At 35.4% G+C, this 27,571-nt stretch overlaps 3 protein-coding genes and 36 non-coding genes across 44 annotated transcripts in view; 38 read left to right on the top strand and 1 right to left on the bottom strand.

Moving 5' to 3' along the window:
• LOC134840457 (adenylate kinase isoenzyme 6-like) overlaps positions 1-27,571 on the top strand; it is a 478,618-nt gene that overhangs the window by 156,569 nt on the left and 294,478 nt on the right. The window lies entirely within an intron of this gene.
• Positions 1-27,571, bottom strand: part of LOC134840454 (calmodulin-lysine N-methyltransferase-like) — a 525,993-nt gene that overhangs the window by 261,147 nt on the left and 237,275 nt on the right. The gene's annotated exons all lie outside the window — the stretch shown is intronic.
• LOC134839350 (protocadherin Fat 1-like) overlaps positions 1-27,571 on the top strand; it is a 216,854-nt gene that overhangs the window by 66,806 nt on the left and 122,477 nt on the right. The window lies entirely within an intron of this gene.
• Positions 537-609, top strand: Trnat-agu (transfer RNA threonine (anticodon AGU)). Its single transcript has one exon. It is a non-coding gene; the product is annotated as a tRNA-Thr (tRNA).
• Positions 2,302-2,374, top strand: Trnat-agu (transfer RNA threonine (anticodon AGU)). The gene has a single exon. It is a non-coding gene; the product is annotated as a tRNA-Thr (tRNA).
• Positions 2,913-2,985, top strand: Trnat-agu (transfer RNA threonine (anticodon AGU)). Its single transcript has one exon. It is a non-coding gene; the product is annotated as a tRNA-Thr (tRNA).
• Positions 3,523-3,595, top strand: Trnat-agu (transfer RNA threonine (anticodon AGU)). The gene has a single exon. It is a non-coding gene; the product is annotated as a tRNA-Thr (tRNA).
• On the top strand, positions 4,134-4,206 carry Trnat-agu (transfer RNA threonine (anticodon AGU)). The gene has a single exon. It is a non-coding gene; the product is annotated as a tRNA-Thr (tRNA).
• On the top strand, positions 4,671-4,743 carry Trnat-agu (transfer RNA threonine (anticodon AGU)). Its single transcript has one exon. It is a non-coding gene; the product is annotated as a tRNA-Thr (tRNA).
• On the top strand, positions 5,742-5,814 carry Trnat-agu (transfer RNA threonine (anticodon AGU)). Its single transcript has one exon. It is a non-coding gene; the product is annotated as a tRNA-Thr (tRNA).
• Positions 6,279-6,351, top strand: Trnat-agu (transfer RNA threonine (anticodon AGU)). The gene has a single exon. It is a non-coding gene; the product is annotated as a tRNA-Thr (tRNA).
• Positions 7,351-7,423, top strand: Trnat-agu (transfer RNA threonine (anticodon AGU)). Its single transcript has one exon. It is a non-coding gene; the product is annotated as a tRNA-Thr (tRNA).
• On the top strand, positions 8,950-9,022 carry Trnat-agu (transfer RNA threonine (anticodon AGU)). Its single transcript has one exon. It is a non-coding gene; the product is annotated as a tRNA-Thr (tRNA).
• Trnat-agu (transfer RNA threonine (anticodon AGU)) lies at positions 10,552-10,623 on the top strand. The gene has a single exon. It is a non-coding gene; the product is annotated as a tRNA-Thr (tRNA).
• Trnat-agu (transfer RNA threonine (anticodon AGU)) lies at positions 11,082-11,154 on the top strand. Its single transcript has one exon. It is a non-coding gene; the product is annotated as a tRNA-Thr (tRNA).
• On the top strand, positions 12,680-12,752 carry Trnat-agu (transfer RNA threonine (anticodon AGU)). Its single transcript has one exon. It is a non-coding gene; the product is annotated as a tRNA-Thr (tRNA).
• On the top strand, positions 14,281-14,353 carry Trnat-agu (transfer RNA threonine (anticodon AGU)). Its single transcript has one exon. It is a non-coding gene; the product is annotated as a tRNA-Thr (tRNA).
• On the top strand, positions 14,812-14,884 carry Trnat-agu (transfer RNA threonine (anticodon AGU)). The gene has a single exon. It is a non-coding gene; the product is annotated as a tRNA-Thr (tRNA).
• Positions 15,353-15,425, top strand: Trnat-agu (transfer RNA threonine (anticodon AGU)). Its single transcript has one exon. It is a non-coding gene; the product is annotated as a tRNA-Thr (tRNA).
• On the top strand, positions 15,876-15,948 carry Trnat-agu (transfer RNA threonine (anticodon AGU)). The gene has a single exon. It is a non-coding gene; the product is annotated as a tRNA-Thr (tRNA).
• Positions 16,412-16,484, top strand: Trnat-ugu (transfer RNA threonine (anticodon UGU)). The gene has a single exon. It is a non-coding gene; the product is annotated as a tRNA-Thr (tRNA).
• Trnat-agu (transfer RNA threonine (anticodon AGU)) lies at positions 16,950-17,022 on the top strand. Its single transcript has one exon. It is a non-coding gene; the product is annotated as a tRNA-Thr (tRNA).
• Positions 18,012-18,084, top strand: Trnat-agu (transfer RNA threonine (anticodon AGU)). The gene has a single exon. It is a non-coding gene; the product is annotated as a tRNA-Thr (tRNA).
• Positions 18,550-18,622, top strand: Trnat-ugu (transfer RNA threonine (anticodon UGU)). Its single transcript has one exon. It is a non-coding gene; the product is annotated as a tRNA-Thr (tRNA).
• Trnat-agu (transfer RNA threonine (anticodon AGU)) lies at positions 19,235-19,307 on the top strand. The gene has a single exon. It is a non-coding gene; the product is annotated as a tRNA-Thr (tRNA).
• Positions 19,728-19,800, top strand: Trnat-agu (transfer RNA threonine (anticodon AGU)). The gene has a single exon. It is a non-coding gene; the product is annotated as a tRNA-Thr (tRNA).
• Positions 19,999-20,071, top strand: Trnat-agu (transfer RNA threonine (anticodon AGU)). Its single transcript has one exon. It is a non-coding gene; the product is annotated as a tRNA-Thr (tRNA).
• Positions 20,307-20,379, top strand: Trnat-agu (transfer RNA threonine (anticodon AGU)). Its single transcript has one exon. It is a non-coding gene; the product is annotated as a tRNA-Thr (tRNA).
• On the top strand, positions 20,793-20,865 carry Trnat-agu (transfer RNA threonine (anticodon AGU)). Its single transcript has one exon. It is a non-coding gene; the product is annotated as a tRNA-Thr (tRNA).
• On the top strand, positions 21,063-21,134 carry Trnat-agu (transfer RNA threonine (anticodon AGU)). Its single transcript has one exon. It is a non-coding gene; the product is annotated as a tRNA-Thr (tRNA).
• On the top strand, positions 21,257-21,329 carry Trnat-agu (transfer RNA threonine (anticodon AGU)). Its single transcript has one exon. It is a non-coding gene; the product is annotated as a tRNA-Thr (tRNA).
• On the top strand, positions 21,565-21,637 carry Trnat-agu (transfer RNA threonine (anticodon AGU)). The gene has a single exon. It is a non-coding gene; the product is annotated as a tRNA-Thr (tRNA).
• On the top strand, positions 22,478-22,550 carry Trnat-agu (transfer RNA threonine (anticodon AGU)). The gene has a single exon. It is a non-coding gene; the product is annotated as a tRNA-Thr (tRNA).
• Trnat-agu (transfer RNA threonine (anticodon AGU)) lies at positions 23,390-23,462 on the top strand. The gene has a single exon. It is a non-coding gene; the product is annotated as a tRNA-Thr (tRNA).
• Trnat-agu (transfer RNA threonine (anticodon AGU)) lies at positions 23,928-24,000 on the top strand. The gene has a single exon. It is a non-coding gene; the product is annotated as a tRNA-Thr (tRNA).
• Positions 24,733-24,805, top strand: Trnat-agu (transfer RNA threonine (anticodon AGU)). Its single transcript has one exon. It is a non-coding gene; the product is annotated as a tRNA-Thr (tRNA).
• On the top strand, positions 25,271-25,343 carry Trnat-agu (transfer RNA threonine (anticodon AGU)). The gene has a single exon. It is a non-coding gene; the product is annotated as a tRNA-Thr (tRNA).
• On the top strand, positions 26,066-26,138 carry Trnat-agu (transfer RNA threonine (anticodon AGU)). Its single transcript has one exon. It is a non-coding gene; the product is annotated as a tRNA-Thr (tRNA).
• Trnat-agu (transfer RNA threonine (anticodon AGU)) lies at positions 26,860-26,932 on the top strand. The gene has a single exon. It is a non-coding gene; the product is annotated as a tRNA-Thr (tRNA).

Genomic DNA, 27,571 nt, shown 5'->3' with positions numbered 1-27,571 from the left:
CAATATAGCTTTTTCCAAGGTATCGAAACTTCCATTCCTTTTCTGGGAAAGAAAGAAAATTTTTTTAAGTCAATCGACTTCAAATGACATACCTATATGGAACAAAAACACATGATTTTAAATCATAAAAACTTAAAACAATATGTCTTGTGGCTTAGCGGTTAAAGCACCTGTCTAGTAAACAGGAGATCGGTGTTTCTAATCAACCCAAGGACTGGGCTAACTAAAAATTCGCAGGTTGAAGATCCATCTTGTTCCTGGAAGAAAAAATCAAACTATTTCCAAGGTATTGAAACTTCCATTCATTTTCTGGGAGGAAACAAAAACTATAAGTCAAGCAACTTCAAATGACAAACGTGTTAAGAAAAAGAACAAACAATTTTGAATCGGAAAACATGAAATCAACAATTCTAGTGGCTTAGGGGATAAGGATCATATGTACATAGCAGGAGGTCGATGGTTCGAATGCGCCCAGAAACTGCGCTAGAAGTAAAAAAAGGAAATAGATTCAAACACCAAAAAAACTAAAAGTAACAGCTCTTGTGGCTTAGCGGTTAAAGCGCCTGTCTAGTAAACAGGAGATCGGTGGTTCAAATCCGCCCAAGAACTGAGCTAACTAACAATTCGTAGGATGAAGATCCTTCTTTTTCCTGGAAGAAAAAATATAGCTTGTTCCAACGTATTGAAACTTCCATTCATTTTCTGGGAATGAAACAAAAAACTATAAGTCAAGCAACTTCAAATGACAAACGTGTTAAGAAAAAGAGCAATTAATTTTGAACCGGAAAATGTGAAGAAAACAGTTTTAGTGGCCTAGGGGATAAGGATCCAGTGAATATAACAGGAGGTTGATGGTTCGAATCCGACCACAAACTTCGCTAGAAATAAAGAAAGTGAAATAGAATCATCTTATTCTTGGAAAGAAAAAGAAAACAATATAGCTTTCTCCAAGGTATCGAAACTTCCATTCCTTTTCTGAGAAAGAAACAAAAAATTTGAAGTCAATCGACTTCAAATGACATACCTATATGGAACAAAGACACATGATTTTAAATTAAAAAAAACTGGAAGCAACAGGTCTTGTGTTTTAGCGGTTAAAGCACCTGTCTAGTCAACAGGAGATCGGTGGTTCAAATCCGCCCAAGACCTGAGCTAATTAACACTTCGTAGGATGAAGAGCCATCTTGTTCCTGGAAGAAAAAATATAGTTTTTTCCAAGGTATTGAAACTTCCATTATTTTTCTGGGAATGAAACAAAAAACTATAAGTCAAGCAACTTCAAATGACAAACGTGCTAAGAAAAAGAACAAACAATTTTGAATCGTAAAACGTGAAACAAACAATTCTTGTGGCTTAGGGGGGAAGGATACTGTGTATATAACAGCGATGGTTAGAATCCGCCCAGAAACTGAGCTAGAAATTTAAAAAAAAGGAAATAGAATGATCTTTTTCTTGGAAAGAAAAAAGAAAACACTATAGCTTTTTCAAAGGTTTCGAAACTTCCATTCCTCTTCTGGGAAAGAAACAAAAAAATTTTAAGTCAATCGACTTCAAATGACATACCTATATGGAACAAAAACACATGATTTTAAATCAAAAAAACTAGAAGCAACAGGTTTGTGGCTTAGCGCTTAAAGCGCCTGTCTAGTAAACAGGAGATTGTTGGTTCAAATCCGCCCAAGACCTGAGCTAACTAACAATTCTTAGGATGAAGATCCATCTTGTTCCTGAAGAAAAATTATAGCTTTTTCCAAGGTATTTAAACTTCCATTCATTTTCTGGAAATGAAACAAAAAACTATAGGTCAAGCAACTTCAAATGACAAACGTGTTAAAAAAAAAGAACAAACAATTTTGAATCGGAAAACTTGAAATCAACAGTTCTTGTGGCTTAGGGGATAAGGATACTGTGTATATAACAGCGATGGTTCGAGTCCGCCCAGAAACTGCGCTAGAAATAATAAAAAAGGAAATAGAATGATCTTATTCTTGGAAATAAAAAAGAAAACACTATAGCTTTTTCCAAGGTATCGAAACTTCCATTCCTTTTCTGGGAAAGAAACAAAAAACTTTTAAGTCAATCGACTTCAAATGACATACGTATATGGAACAAAAACACGTGATTTTAAATTAAAAAAAAACGAAAATGAACAGGTCTTGTGGCTTAGCGGTTAAAGTGCCTGTCTAGTAAACAGGAGATTTTAAATCAAAAAAACTAGAAGCAACAGGTCTTGTGGCTTAGCGGTTAAAGCGCCTGTCTAGTAAACAGGAGATTTTAAATAAAAAAAAACTAGAAGCAAGAGGTCTTGTGGCTTAGCGGTTAAAGCGCCTGTCTAGTAAACAGGAGATCAGTGGTTCAAATCCGCCCAAGACGTGAGCTAACTAACAATTCGTAGGAAGAAGATCTTTCTTGTTCCTGGAAGAAAAAACATAGCTCTTTCCAAGGTATTGTAACTTCCATTCATTTCCTGGGAATGAAACAAAACACTATAAGTCAAGCAACTTCAAATGACAAACGTGTTAAGAAAAAGAACAAACAATTTTGAATCGGAAAACTTGAAATCAACAGTTCTTGTGGCTTAGGGGATAAGGATACTGTGTATATAACAGCGATGGTTCGAGTCCGCCCAGAAACTGCGCTAGAAATAATAAAAAAGGAAATAGAATGATCTTCTTCTTGGAAATAAAAAAGAAAACACTATAGCTTTTTCCAAGGTATCGAAACTTCCATTCCTTTTCTGGGAAAGAAACAAAAAACTTTTAAGTCAATCGACTTCAAATGACATACGTATATGGAACAAAAACACGTGATTTTAAATCAAAAAAACGAAAATGAACAGGTCTTGTGGCTTAGCGGTTAAAGCGCCTGTCTAGTAAACAGGAGATTTTAAATAAACAAAACTAGAAGCAACAGGTCTTGTGGCTTAGCGGTTAAAGCGCCTGTCTAGTAAACAGGAGATCGGTGGTTCAAATCCGCCCAAGACCTGAGCTAACTAACATTTGGTAGGATGTAGATCCTTCTTGTTCCTGAAGAAAAATTATAGCTTTTTCCAAGGTATTTAAACTTCCATTCATTTTCTGGAAATGAAACAAAAAACTATAAGTCAAGCAACTTCAAATGACAAACGTGTTAAGAAAAAGAACAAACAATTTTGAATCGGAAAACTTGAAATCAACAGTTCTTGTGGCTTAGGGGATAAGGATACTGTGTATATAACAACGATGGTTCGAGTCCGCCCAGAAACTGCGCTAGAAACAATAAAAAAGGAAATATATTGATCTTATTCTTAGAAATAAAAAAGAAAACACAATAGCTTTTTCCAAGGTATCGAAACTTCCATTCCTTTTCTGGGAAAGAAACAAAAAACTTTTAAGTCAATCGACTTCAAATGACATACGTATATGGAATAAAAACACGTGATTTTAAATCAAAAAAACGAAAATGAACAGGTCTTGTGGCTTAGCGGTTAAAGCGCCTGTCTAGTAAACAGAAGATTTTAAATCAAAAAAACTAGAAGCAATAGGTCTTGTGGCTTAGCGGTTGAAGCGCCTGTCTAGTAAACAGGAGATCGGTGGTTCAAATCCGCCCAAGACCTGAGCTAACTAACATTTGGTAGGATGAAGATCCATCTTGTTCCTGAAGAAAAATTATTACTTTTTCCAAGGTATTTAAACTTCCATTTATTTTCTGGAAATGAAACAAAAAAACTATAAGTCAAGCAACTTCAAATGACAAACGTGTTAAGAAAAAGAACAAACATTTTTGAATCGGAAAACTTGAAATCAACAGTTCTTGTGGCTTAGGGGATAAGGATACTGTGTATATAACAGCGATGGTTCGAGTCCGCCCAGAAACTGCGCTAGAAATAATGAAAAAGGAAATAGAATGATCTTATTCTTGGAAATAAAAAAGAAAACACTATAGCTTTTTCCAAGGTATCGAAACTTCCATTCCTTTTCTGGGAAAGAAACAAAAAACTTTTAAGTCAATCGACTTCAAATGACATACGTATATGGAACAAAAACACGTGATTTTAAATCAAAAAAACGAAAATGAACAGGTCTTGTGGCTTAGCGGTTAAAGCGCCTGTCTAGTAAACAGGAGATTTTAAATCAAAAAAACTAGAAGCAACAGGTCTTGTGGCTTAGCGGTTAAAGCGCCTGTCTAGTAAACAGGAGATCGGTGGTTCAAATCCGCCCAAGACCTGAGCTAACTAACATTTGGCAGGATGAAGATCCATCTTGTTCCTGAAGAAAAATTTTAGCTTTTTCCAAGGTATTTAAACTTCCATTCATTTTCTGGAAATGAAACAAAAAAACTATAAGTCAAGCAACTTCAAATGACAAACGTGTTAAGAAAAAGAACAAACAATTTTGAATCGGAAAATTTGAAATCAACAGTTCTTGTGGCTTAGGGGATAAGGATACTGTGTATATAACAGCGATGGTTCGAGTCCGCCCAGAAACTGCGCTAGAAATAATAAAAAAGGAAATAGAATGATCTTATTCTTGGAAATAAAAAAGAAAACACTATAGCTTTTTCCAAGGTATCGAAACTTCCATTCCTTTTCTGGGAAAGAAACAAAAAACTTTTAAGTCAATCGACTTCAAATGACATACGTATATGGAACAAAAACACGTGATTTTAAATCAAAAAAACGAAAATGAACAGGTCTTGTGGCTTAGCGGTTAAAGCGCCTGTCTAGTAAACAGGAGATTGTTTGTTCAAATCCGCCCAAGACCTGAGCTAACTAACAATTCTTAGGATGAAGATCCATCTTGTTCCTGAAGAAAAATTATAGCTTTTTCCAAGGTATTTAAACTTCCATTCATTTTCTGGAAATGAAACAAAAAACTATAAGTCAAGCAACTTCAAATGACAAACGTGTTAAGAAAAAGAACGAACAATTTTGAATCGGAAAACTTGAAATCAACAGTTCTTGTGGCTTAGGGGATAACGATACTGTGTATATAACAGCGATGGTTCGAGTCCGCCCAGAAACTGCGCTAGAAATAATAAAAAAGGAAATAGAATGATCTTATTCTTGGAAATAAAAAAGAAAACACTATAGCTTTTTCCAAGGTATCGAAACTTCCATTCCTTTTCTGGGAAAGAAAAAAAATTTAAAGTCAATCAATTTCAAATGACATACCTATATGGAACAAAAACACATCATTTCTAAATCAAAGAAACGAAAAGCAACAGGTGTTGTAGCTTAGCGGTTAAAGCGCCTGGCGACGACACAGGAGATCGGTGGTTCAAATCCGACCAAGGACTGAGCTAGCTAACAATTTGCAGGAAATAGAACCATCTTGTCCCTGGAAAGAAAAACAAATTAGCATTTACCACGGTATTGAAAATTCTACTCAATTTCCGAACAAAAAAAACTATAAGGCACGCAACTACAAATGACAAACGGTTTCAGAAAAAGAAAAAACAATTTCGAATCGGAAAACATGAAAGCAACAAATCTAGTGGCTTAGGGGATAAGGATCCTGTATAAGTAACAGGAGGTCGATGGTTCGAATCCGCGCAGAAGCTGCGCCAGAAATGAAAAAAGGAAATACAATTATCTTATTCTTGGAAAGAAAAAACAAAACAATTTGGGTTTTTCCAAGGTATCGAAAATCCATTGCTTTTCTGGGAAAGAAACAAAAAAATTTTAAGTCAATCGACTTCAAATTACTTACCTATATGGAATAAAAACACATGATTTTAAATCAGAAAAACTAGAAGCAACAGGTCTTGTGGCTTACCGGTTAAAGCGCCTGTCGAGTAAACAGGAGATCGGTGGTTCAAATCCGCCCAAGACCTGAGCTAACTAACAATTCGTAGGATGAAGATCCATCTTGTTCCTGGAAGAAAAATTATAGCTTTTTCCAAGGAATTTAAACTTCCATCCATTTTCTGGAAACGAAACAAAAAACTATAAGTCAAGCAACTTCAAATGACAAATGTGTTAAGAAAAAGAACAAACAATCTTGAATCGGAAAACTTGAAATCAACAGTTCTTGTGGCTTAGGGGATAAGGATACTGTGTATATAACAGCGATGGTTCGAGTCCGCCCAGAAACTGCGCTAGAAATAATAAAAAAGGAAATAGAATGATCTTATTCTTGGAAATAAAAAAGAAAACACTATAGCTTTTTCCAAGGTATCGAAACTTCCATTCCTTTTCTGGGAAAGAAACAAAAAACTTTTAAGTCAATCGACTTCAAATGACATACGTATATGGAACAAAAACACGTGATTTTAAATCAAAAAAACGAAAATGAACAGGTCTTGTGGCTTAGCGGTTAAAGCGCCTGTCTAGTAAACAGGAGATTGTTTGTTCAAATCCGCCCAAGACCTGAGCTAACTAACAATTCTTAGGATGAAGATCCATCTTGTTCCTGAAGAAAAATTATAGCTTTTTCCAAGGTATTTAAACTTCCATTCATTTTCTGGAAATGAAACAAAAAAAGTATAAGTCAAGCAACTTCAAATGACAAACGTGTTAAGAAAAAGAACGAACAATTTTGAATCGGAAAACTTGAAATCAACAGTTCTTGTGGCTTAGGGGATAAGGATACTGTGTATATAACAGCGATGGTTCGAGTCCGCCCAGAAACTGCGCTAGAAATAATAAAAAAGGGAATAGAATGATCTTATTCTTGGAAATAAAAAAGAAAACACTATAGCTTTTTCCAAGGTATCGAAACTTCCATTCCTTTTCTGGGAAAGAAAAAAAATTTAAAGTCAATCAACTTCAAATGACATACCTATATGGAACAAAAACACATCATTTCTAAATCAAAGAAACGAAAAGCAACAGGTGTTGTAGCTTAGCGGTTAAAGCGCCTGGCGACGACACAGGAGATCGGTGGTTCAAATCCGACCAAGGACTGAGCTAGCTAACAATTTGCAGGAAATAGAACCATCTTGTCCCTGGAAAGAAAAACAAATTAGCATTTACCACGGTATTGAAAATTCTACTCAATTTCCGAACAAAAAAAACTATAAGGCACGCAACTACAAATGACAAACGGTTTCAGAAAAAGAAAAAACAATTTCGAATCGGAAAACATGAAAGCAACAAATCTAGTGGCTTAGGGGATAAGGATCCTGTATAAGTAACAGGAGGTCGATGGTTCGAATCCGCGCAGAAGCTGCGCCAGAAATGAAAAAAGGAAATACAATTATCTTATTCTTGGAAAGAAAAAACAAAACAATTTGGGTTTTTCCAAGGTATCGAAAATCCATTGCTTTTCTGGGAAAGAAACAAAAAATTTTTAAGTCAATCGACTTCAAATTACTTACCTATATGGAATAAAAACACATGATTTTAAATCAGAAAAACTAGAAGCAACAGGTCTTGTGGCTTACCGGTTAAAGCGCCTGTCGAGTAAACAGGAGATCGGTGGTTCAAATCCGCCCAAGACCTGAGCTAACTAACAATTCGTAGGATGAAGATCCATCTTGTTCCTGGAAGAAAAATTATAGCTTTTTCCAAGGAATTTAAACTTCCATCCATTTTCTGGAAACGAAACAAAAAACTATAAGTCAAGCAACTTCAAATGACAAACGTGTTAAGGAAAACAACAAACAATTTTGAGTCGGAAAACTCGAAACCAACAATTCTTGTGGCTTAGGGGATAAGGATACTGTGTATATAACAGCGATGGTGCGAATCGGCCCAGAAACTTCGTAGAAATCAAAAAAAAATAGAATGATCTTATTCTTGGAAAGAAAAAAGAAAACACAATAGCTTTTTCCAAGTTATCGAAACTTCCATTCCTTTTCTGGGAAAGAAACAAAAAAATTTGAAGTCAATGGACTTCAAATGACATACCTATATGGAACAAAAACACATGATTTTAAATCAAAAAAACTAGAAGCAATAGGTTTGTGGCTACACGGTTAAAGCGCCGGTCTAGTAAACAGGAGATCGTTGGTTCAAATCCGCCCAAGACCTGAGCTAACTAAGAATTCGTAGGATGAAGATCCATCTTGTTCCTGAAGAAAAATTATAGCTTTTTCCAAGGAATTTAAACTTCCATTCATTTTTTGGAAATGAAACAAAAAACTATAAGTCAAGCAACTTCAAATGACAAACGTGTTAAGAAAAAGAACAAACAATTTTGAATCGGAAAACTTGAAATCAACAGTTCTTGTGGCTTAGGGGATAAGGATACTGTGTATATAACAGCGATGGTTCGAGTCCGCCCAGAAACTGCGCTAGAAATAATAAAAAAGGAAATGGAATTATCTTATTCTTGGAAAGAAAAAACAAAACAATATAGCTTTTTCCAAGGTATCGAAACTTCCATTCCTTTTCTGGGAAAGAAACAGAAAGTTCTTAGGTCAATCGACTTCAAATGACATACCTATATGGAACAAAAACACATTATTTTAAATCAAAAAAACTAGAAGCAATAGGTTTGTGGCTACACGGTTAAAGCGCCGGTCTAGTAAACAGGAGATCGTTGGTTCTAATCCGCCCAAGACCTGAGCTAACTAACAATTCGTAGGATGAAGATCCATCTTGTTCCTGAAGAAAAATGTAGCTTTTCCAAGGAATTTAAACTTCCATCCATTTTTTGGAAATGAAACAAAAAACTATAAGTCAAGCAACTTCAAATGACAAACGTGTTAAGAAAAATAACAAACAATTTTGAATCGGAAAACTTGAAATCAACAGTTCTTGTGGCTTAGGGGATAAGGATACTGTGTATATAACAGCGATGGTTCGAGTCCGCCCAGAAACTGCGCTAGAAATAATAAAAAAGGAAATGGAATTATCTTATTCTTGGAAAGAAAAAACAAAACAATATAGCTTTGTCCAAGGTATCGAAAATCCATTCCTTTTCTGGGAAAGAAACAAAAAAATTTTAAGTCAATCGACTTCAAATTACATACCTATATGGAATAAAAGCACATGATTTTAAATCAGAAAAACTAGAAGCAACAGGTCTTGTGGCTTACCGGTTAAAGCGCCTGTCGAGTAAACAGGAGATCGGTGGTTCAAATCCGCCCAAGACCTGAGCTAACTTACAATTCGTAGGATGAAGATCCATCTTGTTCCTGGAAGAAAAATTATAGCTTTTTCCAAGGAATTTAAGCTTTCATCCATTTTCTGGAAACGAAACAAAAAACTATAAGTCAAGCAACTTCAAATGACAAACGTGTTAAGGAAAAGAACAAACAATTTTGAGTCGGAAAACTCGAAACCAACAATTCTTGTGGCTTAGGGGATAAGGATACTGTGTATATAACAGCGATGGTGCGAATCCGCCCAGAAACTTCGCTAGAAATCAAAAAAAAAATAGAATGATCTTATTCTTGGAAAGAAAAAAGAAAACACAATAGCTTTTTCCAAGTTATCGAAACTTCCATTCCTTTTCTGGGAAAGAAACAAAAAAATTTGAAGTCAATCGACTTCAAATGACATACCTATATGGAACAAAAACACATGATTTTAAATCAAAAAAACTAGAAGTAATAGGTTTGTGGCTACACGGTTAAAGCGCCGGTCTAGTAAACAGGAGATCGTTGGTTCAAATCCGCCCAAGACCTGAGCTAACTAACAATTCGTAGGATGAAGATCCATCTTGTTCCTGAAGAAAAATTATAGCTTTTTCCAAGGAATTTAAACTTCCATCCATTTTTTGGAAATGAAACCAAAAACTATAAGTCAAGCAACTTCAAATGACAAACGTGTTAAGAAAAAGAACAAACAATTTTGAATCGGAAAACTTGAAATCAACAGTTCTTGTGGCTTAGGGGATAAGGATACTGTGTATATAACAGCGATGGTTCGAGTCCGCCCTGAAACTGCGCTAGAAATAATAAAAAAGGAAATAGAATGATCTTATTCTTGGAAATAAAAAAGAAAACACTATAGCTTTTTCCAAGGTATCGAAACTTCCATTCCTTTTCTGGGAAAGAAAAAAAAATTAAAGTCAATCAACTTCAAATGAAATACCTATATGGAACAAAAACACATCATTCTAAATCAAAGAAACGAAAAGCAACAGGTGTTGTGGCTTAGCGGTTAAAGCGCCTGGCGACGACACAGGAGATCGGTGGTTCAAATCCGACCAAGGACTGAGCTAGCTAACAATTTGCAGGAAATAGAACCATCTTGTCCCTGGAAAGAAAAACAAATTAGCATTTACCACGGTATTGAAAGTTCTACTCAATTTCCGAACAAAAAAAACTATAAGGCACGCAACTACAAATGACAAACGGTTTCAGAAAAAGAACAAACAATTTCGAATCGGAAATCATTAAAGCTACAAATCTGGTGGCTTAGGGGATAACGATCCTGTATAAGTAACAGGAGGTCGATGGTCGAATCCGCCCCGAAACTGCGCTAGAAATGAAAAAAGAAAATGGAATTATCTTATTCTTGGAAAGAAAAAACAAAACAATATAGCTTTTTCCAAGGTATCGAAAATCCATTCCTTTTCTGGGAAAGAAACAAAAAAATTTTAAGTCAATCGACTTCAAATTACATACCTATATGGAACAAAAACTCATGATTTTAAATAAAAAAAACTAGAATCAATAGGTTTGTGGCTTAACGGTTAAAGCGCCTGTCTAGTAAACAGGAGATCGTTGGTTCAAATCCGCCCAAGACCTGAGCTAACTAACAATTCGTAGGATGAAGATCCATCTTGTTCCTGAAGAAAAATTATTGCTTTTTCCGAGGTATTGAAACTTCCATTCATTTTCTGGGAATGAAACAAAAACTATAAGTCAAGCAACTTCAAATGACAACCGTGTTAAGAAAAAGAACAAACAATTTTGAGTCGGAAAGCTTGAAACCAACAATTCTTGTGGCTTAGGGGACAAGGATACTGTGTATATAACAGCGATGGTGCGAATCCGCCCAGAAACTGCGCTAGAAATAAAAAAAAAATAGAATGATCTTATTCTTGGAAAGAAAAAAGAAAACACATTAGCTTTTTCCAAGGTATCGAAACTTCCATTCCTTTTCTGGGAAAGAAACAAAAAAATTTGAAGTCAATGGACTTCAAATGACATACCTATATGGAACAAAAACACATGATTTTAAATCAAAAAAACTAGAAGCAACAGGTCTTGTGGCTTACCGGTTAAAGCGCCTGTCGAGTAAACAGGAGATCGGTGGTTCAAATCCGCCCAAGACCTGAGCTAACTAACAATTCGTAGGATGAAGATCCATCTTGTTCCTGGAAGAAAAATTATAGCTTTTTCCAAGGAATTTAAACTTCCATCCATTTTCTGGAAACGAAACAAAAAACTATAAGTCAAGCAACTTCAAATGACAAACGTGTTAAGGAAAACAACAAACAATTTTGAGTCGGAAAACTCGAAACCAACAATTCTTGTGGCTTAGGGGATAAGGATACTGTGTATATAACAGCGATGGTGCGAATCGGCCCAGAAACTTCGTAGAAATCAAAAAAAATAGAATGATCTTATTCTTGGAAAGAAAAAAGAAAACACAATAGCTTTTTCCAAGTTATCGAAACTTCCATTCCTTTTCTGGGAAAGAAACAAAAAAATTTGAAGTCAATGGACTTCAAATGACATACCTATATGGAACAAAAACACATGATTTTAAATCAAAAAAACTAGAAGCAATAGGTTTGTGGCTACACGGTTAAAGCGCCGGTCTAGTAAACAGGAGATCGTTGGTTCAAATCCGCCCAAGACCTGAGCTAACTAACAATTCGTAGGATGAAGATCCATCTTGTTCCTGAAGAAAAATTATAGCTTTTTCCAAGGAATTTAAACTTCCATCCATTTTTTGGAAATGAAACAAAAAACTATAAGTCAAGCAACTTCAAATGACAAACGTGTTAAGAAAAAGAACAAACAATTTTGAATCGGAAAACTTGAAATCAACAGTTCTTGTGGCTTAGGGGATAAGGATACTGTGTATATAACAGCGATGGTTCGAGTCCGCCCAGAAACTGCGCTAGAAATAATAAAAAAGGAAATGGAATTATCTTATTCTTGGAAAGAAAAAAGAAAACAATATAGCTTTTTCCAAGGTATCGAAACTTCCATTCCTTTTCTGGGAAAGAAACAGAAAGTTCTTAGGTCAATCGACTTCAAATGACATACCTATATGGAACAAAAACACATTATTTTAAATCAAAAAAACTAGAAGCAATAGGTTTGTGGCTACACGGTTAAAGCGCCGGTCTAGTAAACAGGAGATCGTTGGTTCTAATCCGCCCAAGACCTGAGCTAACTAACAATTCGTAGGATGAAGATCCATCTTGTTCCTGAAGAAAAATGTAGCTTTTCCAAGGAATTTAAACTTCCATCCATTTTTTGGAAATGAAACAAAAAACTATAAGTCAAGCAACTTCAAATGACAAACGTGTTAAGAAAAAGAACAAACAATTTTGAATCGGAAAACTTGAAATCAACAGTTCTTGTGGCTTAGGGGATAAGGATACTGTGTATATAACAGCGATGGTTCGAGTCCGCCCAGAAACTGCGCTAGAAATAATAAAAGAGGAAATGGAATTATCTTATTCTTGGAAAGAAAAAACAAAACAATATAGCTTTGTCCAAGGTATCGAAAATCCATTCCTTTTCTGGGAAAGAAACAAAAAAATTTTAAGTCAATCGACTTCAAATTACATACCTATATGGAATAAAAGCACATGATTTTAAATCAGAAAAACTAGAAGCAACAGGTCTTGTGGCTTACCGGTTAAAGCGCCTGTCGAGTAAACAGGAGATCGGTGGTTCAAATCCGCCCAAGACCTGAGCTAACTTACAATTCGTAGGATGAAGATCCATCTTGTTCCTGGAAGAAAAATTATAGCTTTTTCCAAGGAATTTAAGCTTTCATCCATTTTCTGGAAACGAAACAAAAAACTATAAGTCAAGCAACTTCAAATGACAAACGTGTTAAGGAAAAGAACAAACAATTTTGAGTCGGAAAACTCGAAACCAACATTTCTTGTGGCTTAGGGGATAAGGATACTGTGTATATAACAGCGATGGTGCGAATCCGCCCAGAAACTTCGCTAGAAATCAAAAAAAAATAGAATGATCTTATTCTTGGAAAGAAAAAAGAAAACACAATAGCTTTTTCCAAGTTATCGAAACTTCCATTCCTTTTCTGGGAAAGAAACAAAAAAATTTGAAGTCAATCGACTTCAAATGACATACCTATATGGAACAAAAACACATGATTTTAAATCAAAAAAACTAAAAGTAATAGGTTTGTGGCTACACGGTTAAAGCGCCGGTCTAGTAAACAGGAGATCGTTGGTTCAAATCCGCCCAAGACCTGAGCTAACTAACAATTCGTAGGATGAAGATCCATCTTGTTCCTGAAGAAAAATTATAGCTTTTTCCAAGGAATTTAAACTTCCATCCATTTTTTGGAAATGAAACCAAAAACTATAAGTCAAGCAACTTCAAATGACAAACGTGTTAAGAAAAAGAACAAACAATTTTGAATCGGAAAACTTGAAATCAACAGTTCTTGTGGCTTAGGGGATAAGGATACTGTGTATATAACAGCGATGGTTCGAGTCCGCCCTGAAACTGCGCTAGAAATAATAAAAAAGGAAATAGAATGATCTTATTCTTGGAAATAAAAAAGAAAACACTATAGCTTTTTCCAAGGTGTCGAAACTTCCATTCCTTTTCTGGGAAAGAAAAAAAAATTAAAGTCAATCAACTTCAAATGAAATACCTATATGGAACAAAAACACATCATTCTAAATCAAAGAAACGAAAAGCAACAGGTGTTGTGGCTTAGCGGTTAAAGCGCCTGGCGACGACACAGGAGATCGGTGGTTCAAATCCGACCAAGGACTGAGCTAGCTAACAATTTGCAGGAAATAGAACCATCTTGTCCCTGGAAAGAAAAACAAATTAGCATTTACCACGGTATTGAAAGTTCTACTCAATTTCCGAACAAAAAAAACTATAAGGCACGCAACTACAAATGACAAACGGTTTCAGAAAAAGAACAAACAATTTCGAATCGGAAATCATGAAAGCTACAAATCTGGTGGCTTAGGGGATAACGATCCTGTATAAGTAACAGGAGGTCGATGGTCGAATCCGCCCCGAAACTGCGCTAGAAATGAAAAAAGAAAATGGAATTATCTTATTCTTGGAAAGAAAAAACAAAACAATATAGCTTTTTCCAAGGTATCGAAAATCCATTCCTTTTCTGGGAAAGAAACAAAAAAATTTTAAGTCAATCGACTTCAAATTACATACCTATATGGAACAAAAACACATGATTTTAAATAAAAAAAACTAAAAGGAACAGGTCTTGTGGCTTAGCGGTTCAAGCGCCTGTCTAGTAAACAGGAGATCGGTGGTTTAAATCCGCCCAAGACTTGAGCTAACTAACAATTCGTACGATGAAGATCCATTTTGTTCCTGGAAGAAAACATATAGCTTGTTCCAAGGTATTGAAACTTCCATTCATTTTCTGGGAATGAAACAAAAACTATAAGTCAAGCAACTTCAAATGACAAACGTGTTAAGAAAAAGAACAAACAATTTTGAGTCGGAAAGCTTGAAACCAACAATTCTTGTGGCTTAGGGGACAAGGATACTGTGTATATAACAGCGATGGTGCGAATCCGCCCAGAAACTGCGCTAGAAATTAAAAAAAATAGAATGATCTTATTCTTGGAAAGAAAAAAGAAAACACATTAGCTTTTTCCAAGGTATCGAAACTTCCATTTCTTTTCTGGGAAAGAAACAAAAAAATTTGAAGTCAATCGACTTCAAATGACATACCTATATGGAACAAAAACACATGATTTTAAATCAAAAAAACAAGAAGCAGCAGGTCTTGTGGCTTAGCGGTTAAAGCGACTGTCTAGTGAACAGGAGATCGTTGGTTCGAATCCGCCCAAGACCTGAGCTAACTAACAATTCGTAGGACGAAGATCCATTTTGTTCCTGGAAGAAAACATATAGCTTGTTCCAAGGTATTCTAACTTCCATTCATTTTCTGGGAGTGAAACAAAAAACTATAAGTCAAGCAACTTCAAACGACAAACGTGTTAAGAAAAAGAACAAACAATTTTGAATCGGAAAACTTGAAACCAATAGTTCTTGTGGCTTAGGGGATAAGTATACTGTGTATATAACAGCGATGGTTCGAAGCCGCCTAGAAACTGCGCTAGAAATTTAAAAAAAAAAGGAAATTGAATGATCTTATTCTTGGAAAGAAAAAAGAAAACACTATAGCTTTTTCCAAGGTATTGAAACTTCCATTCCTTTTCTGGGAAAGAAACAAGAAATTTTTAGGTCAATCGACTTCAAATGACATACCTATATGGAACAAAAACTCAATTTTTTTAAATCAAAAAAACCAGAATCAACAGGTCTTGTGGCTTAGCGGTTAAAGCGCTTGTCTAGTAAACAGGAGATCGGTTGTTCAAATCCGCCCAAGACCTGAGCTAACTAACAATTCGTAGGGCGAAGAGCCATCGTGTTCCTGAATTTTAGAATTTTCCAAGGTATTGAAACTTCCATTTATTTTCTGGGAATGAAACAAAAAACTATAAGTCAAGCAACTTCAAATGACAAACGTGTTAAGAAAAAGAACAAACAATTTTGAATCGGAAAACTTGAAACCAACAATTTTTGTGGCTTAGAGGATAAGGATACTGTGTATATAACAGCGATGGTTCGAATCCGCCCAGAAACTGCGCTAGAAATTAAAAAAAAAATGGAATGAACTTATTCTTGGAAAGAAAAAAGAAAACACAATAGCTTTTTCCAATCGAAACTTCCATTCCTTTTCCGGGAAAGAAAAAAATTTTTTTTAAGTCAATCGACTTCAAATGACATACCTATATGGAACAAAAACACATTATTTTAAATCAAAAAAACTAGAAGCAACAGGTCTTGTGGCTTAGCGGTTAAAGCGCTTGTCTAGTAAACAGGAGATCGTTGGTTCAAATCCGCCCTAGACCTGAGCTAACTAACAATTCGTAGGACGAAGATCCATCTTGTTCCTGAAGAAAAAATATAGCTTTTTCCAAGGTATTGAAACTTTCATTCATTTTCTGGGAATGAAACAAAAAACTATAAGTCAAGCAACTTCAAATGACGAACGTTTTAAGAAAAAGAACAAACAATTTTGAATCGGAATCTTGAAACCAACAGTTCTTGTGGCTTAGGGGACAAGGATACTGTGTATATAACAGCGATGGTTCGAAGCCGCCCAGAAACTGCGCTAGAAATTTAAAAAAAAGGAAATAGAATGATTTTATTCTTGGAAAGAAAAAAGAAAACACTATAGCTTTTTCCAAGGTATCGAAACTTCCATTCCTTTTCTGGGAAAGAAACAGAAATTTTTTAGGTCAATCGACTTCAAATGACATACCTATATGGAACAAAAACACATTATTTTAAATCAAAAAAACTAGAAGCAACAGGTCTTGTGGCTTAGCGGTTAAAGCGCCTGTCTTGTAAACAGGAGATCGGTGGTTCAAATCCGCCCAAGACCTGAGCTAACTAACATTTGGTAGGAGGAAGATCCATCTTGTTCATGGAAGAAAAAATATAGCTTGTTCCAAGGTATTGTAACTTTCGTTCATTTTCTGGGAATTAAACAAAAAACTATAAGTCAAGCAACTTCAAATGACAAACGTGTTAAGAAAAAGAACAATTAATTTTGAATCGGAAAACGTGAAGAACACAGTTCTAGTCGCCTAGGGGATAAGGATCCAGTGAATATAACAGGAGGTCGATGGTTCGAATTCGCTCACAAACTTCGCAAGAAATAAAGAAAAGGAAATAGAATCATCTTATTCTTGGAAAGAAAAAGAAAACAATATAGCTTTCTCCAAGGTATCGAAACTTCCATTCCTTTTCTGAGAAAGAAACAAAAAATTTGAAGTCAATCGACTTCAAATGACATACCTATATGGAACAAAACACATGATTTTAAATCAAAAAAACTAAAAGGAACAGGTCTTGTGGCTTAGCGGTTAAAGCGCCTGTCTAGTAAACAGGAGATCGGTGGTTCAAATCCGCCCAAGACTTGAGCTAACTAACAATTCGTACGATGAAGATCCATTTTGTTCCTGGAAGAAAACATATAGCTTGTTCCAAGGTATTCTAACTTCCATTCATTTTCTGGGAATGAAACAAAAAACTATAAGTCAAGCAACTTCAAATGACAAACGTGTTAAGAAAAAGAACAAACAATTTTGAATCGGAAAACTTGAAACCAATAGTTCTTGTGGCTTAGGGGATAAGTATACTGTGTATATAACAGCGATGGTTCGAAGCCGCCTAGAAACTGCGCTAGAAATTTAAAAAAAAAAGGAAATTGAATGATCTTATTCTTGGAAAGAAAAAAGAAAACACTATAGCTTTTTCCAAGGTATTGAAACTTCCATTCCTTTTCGGGAAAGAAACAAGAAATTTTTAGGTCAATCGACTTCAAATGACATACCTATATGGAACAAAAACTCAATTTTTTGAAATCAAAAAAACCAGAATCAACAGGTCTTGTGGCTTATCGGTTAAAGCGCTTGTCTAGTAAACAGGAGATCGGTTGTTCAAATCCGCCCAAGACCTGAGCTAACTAACAATTCGTAGGACGAAGATCCATCTTGTTCCTGAATTTTAGAATTTTCCAAGGTATTGAAACTTCCATTTATTTTCTGGGAATGAAACAAAAAACTATAAGTCAAGCAACTTCAAATGACAAACGTGTTAAGAAAAAGAACAAACAATTTTGAATCGGAAAACTTAAAACCAACAATTTTTGTGGCTTAGAGGATAAGGATACTGTGTATATAACAGCGATGGTTCGAATCCGCCCAGAAACTGCGCTAGAAATTAAAAAAAAATAGAATGATCTTATTCTTGGAAAGAAAAAAGAAAACACAATAGCTTTTTCCAATCGAAACTTCCATTCCTTTTCCGGGAAAGAAACAAAATTTTTTTAAGTCAATCGACTTCAAATGACATACCTATATGGAACAAAAACACATTATTTTAAATCAAAAAAACTAGAAGCAACAGGTCTTGTGGCTTAGCGGTTAAAGCGCGTGTCTAGTAAACAGGAGATCGTTGGTTCAAATCCGCCCTAGACCTGAGCTAACTAACAATTCGTAGGACGAAGATCCATCTTGTTCCTGAAGAAAAAATATAGCTTTTTCCAAGGTATTGAAACTTTCATTCATTTTCTGGGAATGAAACAAAAAACTATAAGTCAAGCAACTTCAAATGACGAACGTTTTAAGAAAAAGAACAAACTATTTTGAATCGGAATCTTGAAACCAACAGTTCTTGTGGCTTAGGGGACAAGGATACTGTGTATATAACAGCGATGGTTCGAAGCCGCCCAGAAACTGCGCTAGAAATTTAAAAAAAAAAGGAAATAGAGTGATTTTATTCTTGGAAAGAAAAAAGAAAACACTATAGCTTTTTCCAAGGTATCGAAACTTCCATTCCTTTTCTGGGAAAGAAACAGAAATTTTTTAGGTCAATCGACTTCAAATGACATACCTATATGGAACAAAAACACATTATTTTAAATCAAAAAAACTAGAAGCAACAGGTCTTGTGGCTTAGCGGTTAAAGCGCCTGTCTTGTAAACAGGAGATCGGTGGTTCAAATCCGCCCAAGACCTGAGCTAACTAACATTTGGTAGGATGAAGATCCATCTTGTTCCTGGAAGAAAAAATATAGCTTGTTCCAAGGTATTGTAACTTTCGTTCATTTTCTGGGAATTAAACAAAAAACTATAAGTCAAGCAACTTCAAATGACAAACGTGTTAAGAAAAAGAACAATTAATTTTGAATCGGAAAACGTGAAGAACACAGTTCTAGTCGCCTAGGGGATAAGGATCCAGTGAATATAACAGGAGGTCGATGGTTCGTATTCGCTCACAAACTTCGCTAGAAATAAAGAAAAGGAAATAGAATCATCTTATTCTTGGAAAGAAAAAGAAAACAATATAGCTTTCTCCAAGGTATCGAAACTTCCATTCCTTTTCTGAGAAAGAAACAAAAAATTTGAAGTCAATCGACTTCAAATGACATACCTATATGGAACAAAACACATGATTTTAAATCCATCTTGTTCCTGGAAGAAAAAAGATAGCTTATTCCTGGAAGAAATAAAGAAAAGGAAATAGAATCATCTTATTCTTGGAAAGAAAAAGAAAACAATATAGCTTTCTCCAAGGTATCGAAACTTCCATTCCTTTTCTCAGAAAGAAACAAAAAATTGTGGCTTAGCGGTCTTGTGGCTTAGCGGTTAAAGCGCCTGTCTAGTAAACAGGAGATCGGTGGTTCAATTCCGCCCAAGACCTGAGCTAACTAACAATTCGTAGGATGAAGATCCTTCTTGTTCCTGGAAGAAAAAAGATAGCTTGTTCCAAGGTATTGTAACTTCCAACGTGTTAAGAAAAAGAACAATTAATTTTGAATCGGAAAACGTGAAGAACACAGTTCTAGTCGCCTAGGGGATAAGGATCCAGTGAATATAACAGGAGGTCGATGGTTCGTATTCGCTCACAAACTTCGCTAGAAATAAAGAAAAGGAAATAGAATCATCTTATTCTTGGAAAGAAAAAGAAAACAATATAGCTTTCTCCAAGGTATCGAAACTTCCATTCCTTTTCTGAGAAAGAAACAAAAAATTTGAAGTCAATCGACTTCAAATGACATACCTATATGGAACAAAACACATGATTTTAAATCAAAAATCATGGAACAAAACACAAAACACAGGTCTTGTGGCTTAGCGGTTAAAGCGCCTGTCTAGTAAACAGGAGATCGGTGGTTCAATTCTGCCCAAGACCTGAGCTAACTAACAATTCGTAGGATGAAGATCCTTCTTGTTCCTGGAAGAAAAAAGATAGCTTATTCCTGGAAGAAATAAAGAAAAGGAAATAGAATCATCTTATTCTTGGAAAGAAAAAGAAAACAATATAGCTTTCTCCAAGGTATCGAAACTTCCATTCCTTTTCTGAGAAAGAAACAAAAAAATTGTGGCTTAGCGGTCTTGTGGCTTAGCGGTTAAAGCGCCTGTCTAGTAAACAGGAGATCGGTGGTTCAATTCCGCCCAAGACCTGAGCTAACTAACAATTCGTAGGATGAAGATCCTTCTTGTTCCTGGAAGAAAAAAGATAGCTTATTCCAAGGTATTGTAACTTCCATTCATTTTCTGGGAATGAAACAGAAACTCATGTGTTTTGTTGATTTAAAATCATGTGTTTTGTTCCATATAGGTATGTCATAGGTATGTCTCCAAGGTATCGAAACTTCCATTCCTTTTCTGAGAAAGAAACAAAAAATTGTGGCTTAGCGGTCTTGTGGCTTAGCGGTTAAAGCGCCTGTCTAGTAAACAGGAGATCGGTGGTTCAATTCCGCCCAAGACCTGAGCTAACTAACAATTCGTAGGATGAAGATCCTTCTTGTTCCTGGAAGAAAAAAGATAGCTTGTTCCAAGGTATTGTAACTTCCAACGTGTTAAGAAAAAGAACAATTAATTTTGAATCGGAAAACGTGAAGAACACAGTTCTAGTCGCCTAGGGGATAAGGATCCAGTGAATATAACAGGAGGTCGATGGTTCGTATTCGCTCACAAACTTCGCTAGAAATAAAGAAAAGGAAATAGAATCATCTTATTCTTGGAAAGAAAAAGAAAACAATATAGCTTTCTCCAAGGTATCGAAACTTCCATTCCTTTTCTGAGAAAGAAACAAAAAATTTGAAGTCAATCGACTTCAAATGACATACCTATATGGAACAAAACACATGATTTTAAATCAAAAATCATGGAACAAAACACAGGTCTTGTGGCTTAGCGGTTAAAGCGCCTGTCTAGTAAACAGGAGATCGGTGGTTCAATTCTGCCCAAGAACTGAGCTAACTAACAATTCGTAGGATGAAGATCCTTCTTGTTCCTGGAAGAAAAAAGATAGCTTATTCCTGGAAGAAATAAAGAAAAGGAAATAGAATCATCTTATTCTTGGAAAGAAAAAGAAAACAATATAGCTTTCTCCAAGGTATCGAAACTTCCATTCCTTTTCTGAGAAAGAAACAAAAAATTGTGGCTTAGCGGTCTTGTGGCTTAGCGGTTAAAGCGCCTGTCTAGTAAACAGGAGATCGGTGGTTCAATTCCGCCAAGACCTGAGCTAACTAACAATTCGTAGGATGAAGATCCTTCTTGTTCCTGGAAGAAAAAAGATAGCTTGTTCCAAGGTATTGTAACTTCCATTCATTTTCTGGGAATGAAACAAAATTGTGGCTTAGCGGTCTTGTGGCTTAGCGGTTAAAGCGCCTGTCTAGTAAACAGGAGATCGGTGGTTCAATTCCGCCCAAGACCTGAGCTAACTAACAATTCGTAGGATGAAGATCCTTCTTGTTCCTGGAAGAAAAAAGATAGCTTGTTCCAAGGTATTGTAACTTCCATTCATTTTCTGGGAATGAAACAGAAACTCATGTGTTTTGTTGATTTAAAATCATGTGTTTTGTTCCATATAGGTATGTCATAGGTATGTCTCCAAGGTATCGAAACTTCCATTCCTTTTCTGAGAAAGAAACAAAAAATTGTGGCTTAGCGGTCTTGTGGCTTAGCGGTAAAAGCGCCTGTCTAGTAAACAGGAGATCGGTGGTTCAATTCCGCCCAAGACCTGAGCTAACCAACAATTCGTAGGATGAAGATCCTTCTTGTTCCTGGAAGAAAAAAGATAGCTTGTTCCAAGGTATTGTAACTTCCATTCATTTTCTGGGAATGAAACAAAATTGTGGCTTATTCGAAGGATGAAGATCCTTCTTGTTCCTGGAAGAAAAAAGATAGTTTGTTCCAAGGTATTGTAACTTCCATTCAGTTTCTGGGAATGAAACAAAAAACTGTAAGTCAAGCAACTTCAAATGACAAACATGTTAAGAAAAAGAACAAACAATTTTGAATCGGAAAACATGACACCAAAAATTCTAGTTCCTTAGGGGTTAAGGATCATGTGTATACAACAGGAGGTCGATGGTTCGAATCCGCGCAGAAACTGCGCTAGAAGTTTTTAAAAAAAGGAAATAGAATCATCTTGTTCTTGGAAAGAAAAAAGAAAACAGTTAGCTTCTTCCAAGGTATTGAAACTTCCATTCATTTTCTGGGAATGAAACAAAAAACTATAAGTCAAGGAACTTCAAATGACAAACGTGTTAAGAAAAAGAACAAACAATTTTGAATCGGAAAACTTGAAACCAACAATTCTTGTGACTTAGGGGATAAGGATACTGTGTAGATAACAGCGATGGCTCGAATCCGCCCAGAAACTGCGCTAGAAGTAAAAAAAAAAAACTAAATAGAATTCTTGGAAAGAAAAAAGAAACACTATAGCTTTTTCCAAGGTATCGAATCTTCCATTCCTTTTCTGGGAAAGAAACAAAAAACTTTTAAGTCAATCGACTTCAAATGACATACGTATATGGAACAAAAACACGTGATTTTAAATCAAAAAAACGAAAATGAACAGGTCTTGTGGCTTAGCGGTAAAAGCGCCTGTCTAGTAAACAGGAGATCGGTGGTTCAATTCCGCCCAAGACCTGAGCTAACCAACAATTCGTAGGATGAAGATCCTTCTTGTTCCTGGAAGAAAAAAGATAGCTTGTTCCAAGGTATTGTAACTTCCATTCATTTTCTGGGAATGAAACAAAATTGTGGCTTATTCGAAGGATGAAGATCCTTCTTGTTCCTGGAAGAAAAAAGATAGTTTGTTCCAAGGTATTGTAACTTCCATTCAGTTTCTGGGAATGAAACAAAAAACTGTAAGTCAAGCAACTTCAAATGACAAACATGTTAAGAAAAAGAACAAACAATTTTGAATCGGAAAACATGACACCAAAAATTCTAGTTCCTTAGGGGTTAAGGATCATGTGTATACAACAGGAGGTCGATGGTTCGAATCCGCGCAGAAACTGCGCTAGAAGTTTTTAAAAAAAGGAAATAGAATCATCTTGTTCTTGGAAAGAAAAAAGAAAACAGTTAGCTTCTTCCAAGGTATTGAAACTTCCATTCATTTTCTGGGAATGAAACAAAAAACTATAAGTCAAGGAACTTCAAATGACAAACGTGTTAAGAAAAAGAACAAACAATTTTGAATCGGAAAACTTGAAACCAACAATTCTTGTGACTTAGGGGATAAGGATACTGTGTAGATAACAGCGATGGCTCGAATCCGCCCAGAAACTGCGCTAGAAGTAAAAAAAAAAACTAAATAGAATTCTTGGAAAGAAAAAAGAAACACTATAGCTTTTTCCAAGGTATCGAAACTTCCATTCGTTTTCTGGGAAAGAAACAAAAAATTTTTAAGTCAATCGACTTCAAATGACATACCTATATGGAACAAAAACACAAGATTTTAAATCAAAAAAACGAAAATAAACAGGTCTTGTGGCTTAGCGGTTAAAGCTCTTGTCTAGTAAACAGGAGATTGGAGGATCAAATCCGCCCAAGACCTGAGCTAACTAACATTTGGTAGGATGAAGATCCATCTTGTTCCTGGAAGAAAAAATATAGCTTGTTCCAAGGTATTGTAACTTTCGTTCATTTTCTGGGAATTAAACAAAAAACTATAAGTCAAGCAACTTCAAATGACAAACGTGTTAAGAAAAAGAACAATTAATTTTGAATCGGAAAACGTGAAGAACACAGTTCTAGTCGCCCAGGGAATAAGGATCCAGTGAATATAACAGGAGGTCGATGGTTCGAATTCGCTCACAAACTTCGCTAGAAATAAAGAAAAGGAAATAGAATCATCTTATTCTTGGAAAGAAAAAGAAAACAATATAGCTTTCTCCAAGGTATCGAAACTTCCATTCCTTTTCTGAGAAAGAAACAAAAAATTTGAAGTCAATCGACTTCAAATGACATACCTATATGGAACAAAACACATGATTTTAAATCAAAAAAACTAAAAGGAACAGGTCTTGTGGCTTAGCGGTTAAAGCGCCTGTCTAGTAAACAGGAGATCGGTGGTTCAATTCCGCCCAAGACCTGAGCTAACTAACAATTCGTAGGATGAAGATCCTTCTTGTTCCTGGAAGAAAAAACATAGCTTGTTCCAAGGTATTGTAACTTCCATTCATTTTCTGGGAATGAAACAAAAAACTGTAAGTCAAGCAACTTCAAATGACAAACATGTTAAGAAAAAGAACAAACAATTTTGAATCGGAAAACATGACACCAAAAATTCTAGTTCCTTAGGGGATAAGGATCATGTGTATACAACAGGAGGTCGATGGTTCGAATCCGCGCAGAAACTGCGCTAGAAGTTTTTAAAAAAAGGAAATAGAATCATCTTGTTCTTGGAAAGAAAAAAGAAAACAGTTAGCTTCTTCCAAGGTATTGAAACTTCCATTCATTTTCTGGGAATGAAACAAAAAACTATAAGTCAAGGAACTTCAAATGACAAACGTGTTAAGAAAAAGAACAAACAATTTTGAATCGGAAAACTTGAAACCAACAATTCTTGTGACTTAGGGGATAAGGATACTGTGTAGATAACAGCGATGGCTCGAATCCGCCCAGAAACTGCGCTAGAAATAAAAAAAAAACTAAATAGAATTCTTGGAAAGAAAAAAGAAACACTATAGCTTTTTCCAAGGTATCGAAACTTCCATTCGTTTTCTGGGAAAGAAACAAAAAATTTTTAAGTCAATCGACTTCAAATGACATACCTATATGGAACAAGAACACAAGATTTTAAATCAAAAAAACGAAAATGAACAGGTCTTGTGGCTTAGCGGTTAAAGCGCTTGTCTAGTAAACAGGAGATTGGAGGATCAAATCCGCCCAAGACCTGAGCTAACTAACATTTGGTAGGATGAAGATCCATCTTGTTCCTGGAAGAAAAAATATAGCTTGTTCCAAGGTATTGTAACTTTCGTTCATTTTCTGGGAATTAAACAAAAAACTATAAGTCAAGCAACTTCAAATGACAAACGTGTTAAGAAAAAGAACAATTAATTTTGAATCGGAAAACGTGAAGAACACAGTTCTAGTCGCCCAGGGAATAAGGATCCAGTGAATATAACAGGAGGTCGATGGTTCGAATTCGCTCACAAACTTCGCTAGAAATAAAGAAAAGGAAATAGAATCATCTTATTCTTGGAAAGAAAAAGAAAACAATATAGCTTTCTCCAAGGTATCGAAACTTCCATTCCTTTTCTGAGAAAGAAACAAAAAAATTGAAGTCAATCGACTTCAAATGACATACCTATATGGAACAAAACACATGATTTTAAATCAAAAAAAGTAAAAGGAACAGGTCTTGTGGCTTAGCGGTTAAAGCGCCTGTCTAGTAAACAGGAGATCGGTGGTTCAATTCCGCCCAAGACCTGAGCTAACTAACAATTCGTAGGATGAAGATCCTTCTTGTTCCTGGAAGAAAAAACATAGCTTGTTCCAAGGTATTGTAACTTCCATTCATTTTCTGGGAATGAAACAAAAAACTGTAAGTCAAGCAACTTCAAATGACAAACATGTTAAGAAAAAGAACAAACAATTTTGAATCGGAAAACATGACACCAAAAATTCTAGTTCCTTAGGGGATAAGGATCATGTGTGGTTCGATGGTTCGAATCCGCGCAGAAACTGCGCTAGAAGTTTTTTAAAAAAGGAAATAGAATCATCTTGTTCTTGGAAAGAAAAAAGAAAACAGTTAGCTTCTTCCAAGGTATTGAAACTTCTATTCATTTTCTGGGAATGAAACAAAAAACTATAAGTCAAGGAACTTCAAATGACAAACGTGTTAAGAAAAAGAACTAACAATTTTGAATCGGAAAACTTGAAACCAACAATTCTTGTGACTTAGGGGATAAGGATACTGTGTAGATAACAGCGATGGCTCGAATCCGCCCAGAAACTGCGCTAGAAATAATAAAAAAAACGAAATAGAATTCTTGGAAAGAAAAAAGAAACACTATAGCTTTTTCCAAGGTATCGAAACTTCCATTCCTTTTCTGGGAAAGAAACAGAAATTTTTTAGGTCAATCGACTTCAAATGACATACCTATATGGAACAAAACACATGATTTTAAATCAAAAAAAGTAAAAGGAACAGGTCTTGTGGCTTAGCGGTTAAAGCGCCTGTCTAGTAAACAGGAGATCGGTGGTTCAATTCCGCCCAAGACCTGAGCTAACTAACAATTCGTAGGATGAAGATCCTTCTTGTTCCTGGAAGAAAAAACATAGCTTGTTCCAAGGTATTGTAACTTCCATTCATTTTCTGGGAATGAAACAAAAAACTGTAAGTCAAGCAACTTCAAATGACAAACATGTTAAGAAAAAGAACAAACAATTTTGAATCGGAAAACATGACACCAAAAATTCTAGTTCCTTAGGGGATAAGGATCATGTGTGGTTCGATGGTTCGAATCCGCGCAGAAACTGCGCTAGAAGTTTTTTAAAAAAGGAAATAGAATCATCTTGTTCTTGGAAAGAAAAAAGAAAACAGTTAGCTTCTTCCAAGGTATTGAAACTTCTATTCATTTTCTGGGAATGAAACAAAAAACTATAAGTCAAGGAACTTCAAATGACAAACGTGTTAAGAAAAAGAACTAACAATTTTGAATCGGAAAACTTGAAACCAACAATTCTTGTGACTTAGGGGATAAGGATACTGTGTAGATAACAGCGATGGCTCGAATCCGCCCAGAAACTGCGCTAGAAATAAAAAAAAAACGAAATAGAATTCTTGGAAAGAAAAAAGAAACACTATAGCTTTTTCCAAGGTATCGAAACTTCCATTCCTTTTCTGGGAAAGAAACAGAAATTTTTTAGGTCAATCGACTTCAAATGACATACCTATATGGAACAAAACACATGATTTTAAATCAAAAAAAGTAAAAGGAACAGGTCTTGTGGCTTAGCGGTTAAAGCGCCTGTCTAGTAAACAGGAGATCGGTGGTTCAATTCCGCCCAAGACCTGAGCTAACTAACAATTCGTAGGATGAAGATCCTTCTTGTTCCTGGAAGAAAAAACATAGCTTGTTCCAAGGTATTGTAACTTCCATTCATTTTCTGGGAATGAAACAAAAAACTGTAAGTCAAGCAACTTCAAATGACAAACATGTTAAGAAAAAGAACAAACAATTTTGAATCGGAAAACATGACACCAAAAATTCTAGTTCCTTAGGGGATAAGGATCATGTGTGGTTCGATGGTTCGAATCCGCGCAGAAACTGCGCTAGAAGTTTTTTAAAAAAGGAAATAGAATCATCTTGTTCTTGGAAAGAAAAAAGAAAACAGTTAGCTTCTTCCAAGGTATTGAAACTTCTATTCATTTTCTGGGAATGAAACAAAAAACTATAAGTCAAGGAACTTCAAATGACAAACGTGTTAAGAAAAAGAACTAACAATTTTGAATCGGAAAACTTGAAACCAACAATTCTTGTGACTTAGGGGATAAGGATACTGTGTAGATAACAGCGATGGCTCGAATCCGCCCAGAAACTGCGCTAGAAATAAAAAAAAAACGAAATAGAATTCTTGGAAAGAAAAAAGAAACACTATAGCTTTTTCCAAGGTATCGAAACTTCCATTCCTTTTCTGGGAAAGAAACAGAAA

The sequence above is a fragment of the Symsagittifera roscoffensis genome, chromosome 2 (assembly GCF_963678635.1).
Source record: "Symsagittifera roscoffensis chromosome 2, txSymRosc1.1, whole genome shotgun sequence".
NCBI classification, from domain to species: domain Eukaryota; kingdom Metazoa; phylum Xenacoelomorpha; order Acoela; family Convolutidae; genus Symsagittifera; species Symsagittifera roscoffensis.
This window is presented reverse-complemented; position numbering and strand designations above follow the sequence as displayed.